The 6069-nt window shown below is 39.0% G+C and overlaps 1 pseudogene; it reads right to left on the reverse strand.

Moving 5' to 3' along the window:
• Nucleotides 1-3534: 3534 nt before the first annotated feature.
• LOC123944929 lies at nucleotides 3535-4282 on the reverse strand (annotated as a pseudogene).
• Between the last annotated feature and the right edge of the window lie 1787 nt (nucleotides 4283-6069).

Below are 6069 nucleotides of genomic sequence, written 5' to 3' on the forward strand. Positions count from 1 at the left end.
TTATGTAAGTAATATACTTTTCATGCCCTTTTGATTTGTGTGTGATATCATCAGTCTCAACATCCAAGCCAAATTGTGGGTGTCAGGGGGTCCATCCCAGCTCTGAGGATAGCCTAAAACAATCCTCAGTCAACAATCCACTTGCTTGGATCCGCCAACACTTCAAGAAATCATGAGACAGAAAATGTGGCACAATAGGAGAGGTGGTAAGTCTTTTTCTCAAAATCCTTTGATACTATTTTTTGAACCATATGGTCTAACCCAACAACAAATATCTTCTTGGCAGTGCCCTGCTGCTTTGACTTTGCCATATAGTACCAGAGAAAGTTTCACCAGGAAGTTTAATAGTCAGCAAACATTATTTAGAACTGTTTGTAGTATTCCACTATAGGCAACTCACATTTTATGAAGCTATAGTATTACCAAAGAGGTGGAATGGATGAAATCCTGGGAGAATTAGATGGTTATGGACATCTGTTGAATATGAATGATTAACTGGCTGACTTATGTAGCTGTCTAAACCTAGTTGTGCTATTCATTTTCACCATGGTTCATTCAAGACATTGACAATAGTCCTCAGGGATTCTTGACAGAATCATAGCAAGAATGACAATTGTAATTGTGTCACCACCCATGGCCCTCTCACCTGGACCAGGGGATTACCCAAGATAATACTTCAGTGTCATGTCAAGGAATGACATGGGGTATATTTGTTTTCTATACCTACTTTGCTTCGTGTAGTCAGAACCATGTGTTGCTGTACCAAGATGGTGCTTTCCTGCATGGTCTGTATAAAAATTGGCAAAAGCAAAATACACTAACACGAGCACACACCAAAATTTTGTTCCTGCTGCTTCCGTATCTGCAGTAGTAGCTTGTCAAAAGCCAGTGATTTAAGCATCATCCCAGTGTCCTGGTGGAATATACTTTTCTAGAACATGTATAGTTTAATTAGGGGGTGAAAACGAAATAAAGGAACATTAAGTATTCAGAGAGAAGAGCAGGCTCAGTCTAAGGAAATGTTATTTCACAGACATGATACCATAGTTTTACAGAAATACTGATTCCTCTATTAGGACATACCTAAGTAAGAATTTTATGAAGCTTTTCATAAAGAATATTTGGCCTGAAATTTCCTTAAAAGTTTTTTTTTTTTAAATAAAACTTTGTATGCCCATTATAAATATAGGGTTCAATTTTGGGATAAATTCTTTACATAATTTACAAACTGACCTTAATTTCTAATCAGAACTTTTACTGTCAATATATTTCTGAAAATATTTTCTTATAAAAGCATGAAAATTCTTTTAAAGACTTTATTTGGGGCGCCTGGGTGGCTCAGTGGATTAAGCCGCTGCCTTCGGCTCAGGTCATGATCTCAGGGTCCTGGAATCGAGCCCCGCATCGGGCTCTCTGCTCCGCAGGGAGCCGGCTTCCTCCTCTCTCTGCCTGCCTCTCTACCTACTTGTGATCTCTCTCTCTGTCAAATAAATAAATAAAATCTTTTAAAAAAAAGACTTTATTTATTTGACAGAGAGTGTGAGAACAAAAGAAGGGGGAGCAGCAGAGGGAGAGGGAGAAGCAGGCTCCCCGCTGAGCAAGGAATCCCATGCTGGGCTCCATCCCAGGACCCTGGGATCATGACCTGAACCAAAAGCAGACACTTAACCAACTGACCCACCCTGGTGCCCCAGAAATTCTTAAAATAAAACATAGCAGGGGTTCAGCTGACTGAGATCATAAGATTTTAATGGATTAAGTAAAAGCCAATGGTTAAAAAAAAAAAAGGAAGTTGTACAATGGAATCATTTTGTTGTTGTTAAGATAATAGTGTATGATGTTTGCCTTTATTACTTTTTAAATGATGACTCTTATAGAAAAGTGATGCAGCTTTATTATTCATATTTACTTTTCTGAGGAACTAGTGTTGCCCAGCTTTTAAGAATATAGGCTCAAGGTCAATTGACATAGATGAATTCAGAATCTACTACTTCTTAACTGTTCAAACTTGGGGTAATATTAACATCTTTCAGATTAGTACGCTCATCTGTAAATTGGGGTTAATGATGAAGTGTGAATGGATTATTTTATTTCTTTGTTTCAGGTTCTCCCCCCCCCCCCCCCCCCACAGAACTCCAATTCTTTATTAATCACAGCTTGCTCACAATGACACAGGAAAACAGCACTAATGAAGAGTAAAGACGCAGGCAGCAACCTTCAGGAGTTGGGATTTGGGGGAGAAACGACTTCAAAACTGCAATAGGTACTTACGGTGGGTGTCTGGTGATTCTTAGTTGGCACAAATGCCCTGCCTACCCCCCTGAGCTGTACCAGCCCTCACAGATGGAGTAAGTTTCTTTTTATTTTAACAGGCAGGATTGCCTCAGGCAGGATTGGGGAAGAAAGACCAGCTTGAGTGAAAGTCCACAGTGTTTTTGATCTTGTTCGTATGTGTGTTTTAATGCAACAACCAGCTCACCATTTCCAAGTGGAAAAATATTCAGTAGCATCATGTACTTGTACTATAGGTAAGAGCTTAAAATGACATCATCAGTCATGGCATCCACAAATATGCCACCTGACACATTAAGTAATTCATTCCATCAAAAGAACTTAAACTAGAGAATTAAGCCCACTTCATGAAGAGCGAATTTGTGGCTGCTTGATCCACTGGGATTTGGATCTGTGTACAGCAGTTTTAAAAGGTTCAACTTTTTGCTTCTACCCGGACTGATCTCAGATCTGTCTTCTCATCCATCCCTTTGTAAAGCCAAAGCACATTTGTAGCACATAATCCAGTAGAAGCAGAAGTAAATGCTATGATTGGTGTGTGTTTGTTTGTTTTTTCTTAGCCTGGTTTTGTAGTTTCTAGGCAGTTAGTAGATGATGAGTGAACAAATGTGGAGGTTTGCGTGGAATTGTGATTAATACCTGTAACCTAGGCATGGTCTTAGTCAAGTTCAGAGATTACAAAGACGTCTAGGTCATTAGGCAATGGTGGGTTTCTAGCACCATGGACTGTCTACTGACCTCATTTTTCTGCTGGAGTGAAAAGGGCAGGGAATGGAGTTCAACATGAGGGCTTCAAAAAGAACAGACCTAGCAAATTCATTTGAGTGGAAAGACACAACATCAAGAGCTTGTTACAGGACATGTAAGATTATGAAATAACTTGCATAATGCAATACTTGTATTTTTTAACAAAAATGTAAGTATTTATAAAATAAGATCCAAGGTGTTTTTTATTTTTTATTTTATTTTTTATTTTTTTTTTCCATTTTATTTATTTTTTCAGCGTAACAGTATTCATTCTTTTTGCACAACACCCAGTGCTCCATGCAAAACGTGCCCTCCCCATTACCCACCACCTGTTCCCCCAACCTCCCACCCCTGACCCTTCAAAACCCTCAGGTTCTTTTTCAGAGTCCATAGTCTCTTATGGTTCGCCTCCCCTTGGGCTATGGACATTGGCAAGGTGTTTTTTAAACATCAAGCAAAACATTCTGCAAAGAGACTGCATTGCATTTTTTTAAAAATTTTTGATTCTGTTTTTTGTTTTTTATAATGAGTTCTTTTTAAACCATGTCATACATTTCCCATACTGATATCGCATGATCCATTATAATATAGGCAGGGGGATTTACTAACGGTGGGGCATGCCATCCCTCCATCGCTTCAGCCAGAAAGTTCAACCTGCAGCTCCTTGTTCCTGTGCACCTCGGCAGCATGCCTCTCCTTTTCCTGCAGACGTTCAATAATAGCAGCTAGATTAGCCTCACGGTTTTAATTTGTTCCATTTTCAGGATCAGCTTTTCCTTCGCCATTTTGCTGAAGTTGTTGTTCTCCTCCAAAGCCTTCTGAGGACTTCTCGCTCATGTTCCCTCTTCTCTGCCAATTGCTTCAGCACCTGGGCCTCCTGAGACTTTCTTCTTTCTTCTGCAGCCTCCAGTTTTTTCTGGATCTCCTCCAGAGACAGGTCTTTCTTCTTTGGAGAAGCTAAAGTCTGTGGGGCTTCTGAGATGGGAGATGGTGGCTTCAGGATCAGCTCAAAAGCCTGGCCAGAGGCACGTTTGTTGATTTGCTTCACTTCCATATCGTCATAAGTATAGATGTTGATGTTGCGAGGTTCAGGGTAAAAGCAAGAGCAGGTCAGTGACAGCATGGACAGCTCCTTCATTTTTTCCTTGTAGGCCATTGCTGTTTTAGCCATTGTAGGGATGTGCAGATGCTGAGCGGTGGCGAAGGCGAAGGGTCCAGCTACAGCAGCGGAGAGCGCGCGAGAGAAGACTCTTTGTTTCAAGTTCTTATTAAAATTCTAGATAGTTACAAATAATGTAATACTATTTTCAGGAGAAGAATTTAGTGATTCATCCTTTATATATAGCACCCAAAGCTTATCAAATCAATTCCCCTCCTTAATACCCGTCACCCATTTAGCCCATTCCCCCTGCCCACCTCCCCTCTTGTAACCCTTAGTTTATTCTCTGTGGTTGAGTCTCTTTTAAGGTTTGCCTGTCTCTTTTCCCCCCTATGTTAATCTGTAGTATTTCTTAAGTTCCACATAGGAGTGAAATCATGTGGTATATGTTTTTCTCTGACTGAGTTATCTTGATTAGAATAATACACTCTAGCTCCATCAACATCATTGCAAATGGTAAGATTTCATTCTTTTTTATGGCTGAGTAATATTACATTGTGTATATATATGTATATATCATATCACATCCTCTGTATCCATTCATCAGTCAATGGACATTTGGGCTCTTTCCATAGTTTGGCTGTTGTTGATAATGCTACTATAAACATTGGGGTGCATGTGCCCCTTCAAATTAGTATTTTTGTATCCTTTGGGTAAACACCTAGTAGTGCAACTGCTGGGTCATAGGCTAGTTCTATTTTTAACTTTTTGAGGAACCTCCATACTGTTTTCCAGAGTGGCTACAACAGTTTGCATTCCTACCAACAGTGTAAGAGTGTTCCACTTTCTCCACATCCTTCCTAATACCTGTTGTTCCTTGTATTGTCATTTTAGCCATTCTGACAGGTGGGAGGTGGTATTTCTTCATGGTTTTGATTTATATTTTCTGATGGTGAGTGATGTTGAGCATATTTTTTTGTGTCTATTAGCCATCTGTATGTCTTCTTTGGAAAAATATCTGTTCATATTTCTACCTATTTCTTAACTGGATTATTTGGGTTTTGAGTTTGATGAGTTCTTTATATAGTTTGGATATTAACCCTTTATCAGATAACACACTTGCAAATCTCTTCTTCCATTCTGTAGGTTGTCTTTTAGTTTTGTTGATTGTTTCCTTCACTGTGCAGAAGCTTTTCTCTTGTTGAAGTCCTAACAGATCGTTTTTGCTTTTGTTTCCCTTGCCTCTGGAGATGTATCTAGCAAGAAGTTGCTATGACTGATATAAAAAACATTGCTGCCTGTGTTCTCCACTGGGAATTTGATGTTTTCCCATGTCACAATTAGGTCTTTCATCTATTTTGAATTTAGCTTTGTGTCTGGTGTAAGAAGTGGTCCAGTTTCACTTTCTTTTTTTTTTTTTTTTTGCATGTTGCTGCCCAGTTTCCCAACACATTTTTTGAAGAGATTGCTTTCACATTTGATAGTCTTTCCTGCTTTGTTGACCATACAGTTGTAGGTCCATTTCTGGGTTTTCTATTCTGTTCCATTGATCTATGTGTTTTTGTGAGAGTACCATACTGTTTTGATGATTACAGCTTTGTAATAGAACTTGAAGTCTTGAATTGTGATGCCACCAGCTTTGTTTTTCTCTTTCAACTTTGCTTTGGCTATTTGGTGTGTTTCTCTTTCCATACAAATTTTAGGATTATTTGTTCCAGCTCTGTGAAAAAATATTGGTGGTACTTTGATAGGAATTACATTGAATGTATAGATTGCTCTAGGTAGCATAGACATTTTAACAATATTTTTTCTTCCAATCCATGAGCATGGAATGTTTTACATTTCTTTGTGTCTTCCTCAATTTCCTTCATTAGTGTTCTACAGTTTCTGAGTACAGATCCTTTGCCTCTTTGGTTGGGTTTATTCCTAGG

Source organism: Meles meles, chromosome 6 (assembly GCF_922984935.1).
Source record: "Meles meles chromosome 6, mMelMel3.1 paternal haplotype, whole genome shotgun sequence".
In the NCBI taxonomy this organism is placed as follows: Eukaryota; Metazoa; Chordata; class Mammalia; order Carnivora; family Mustelidae; genus Meles; species Meles meles.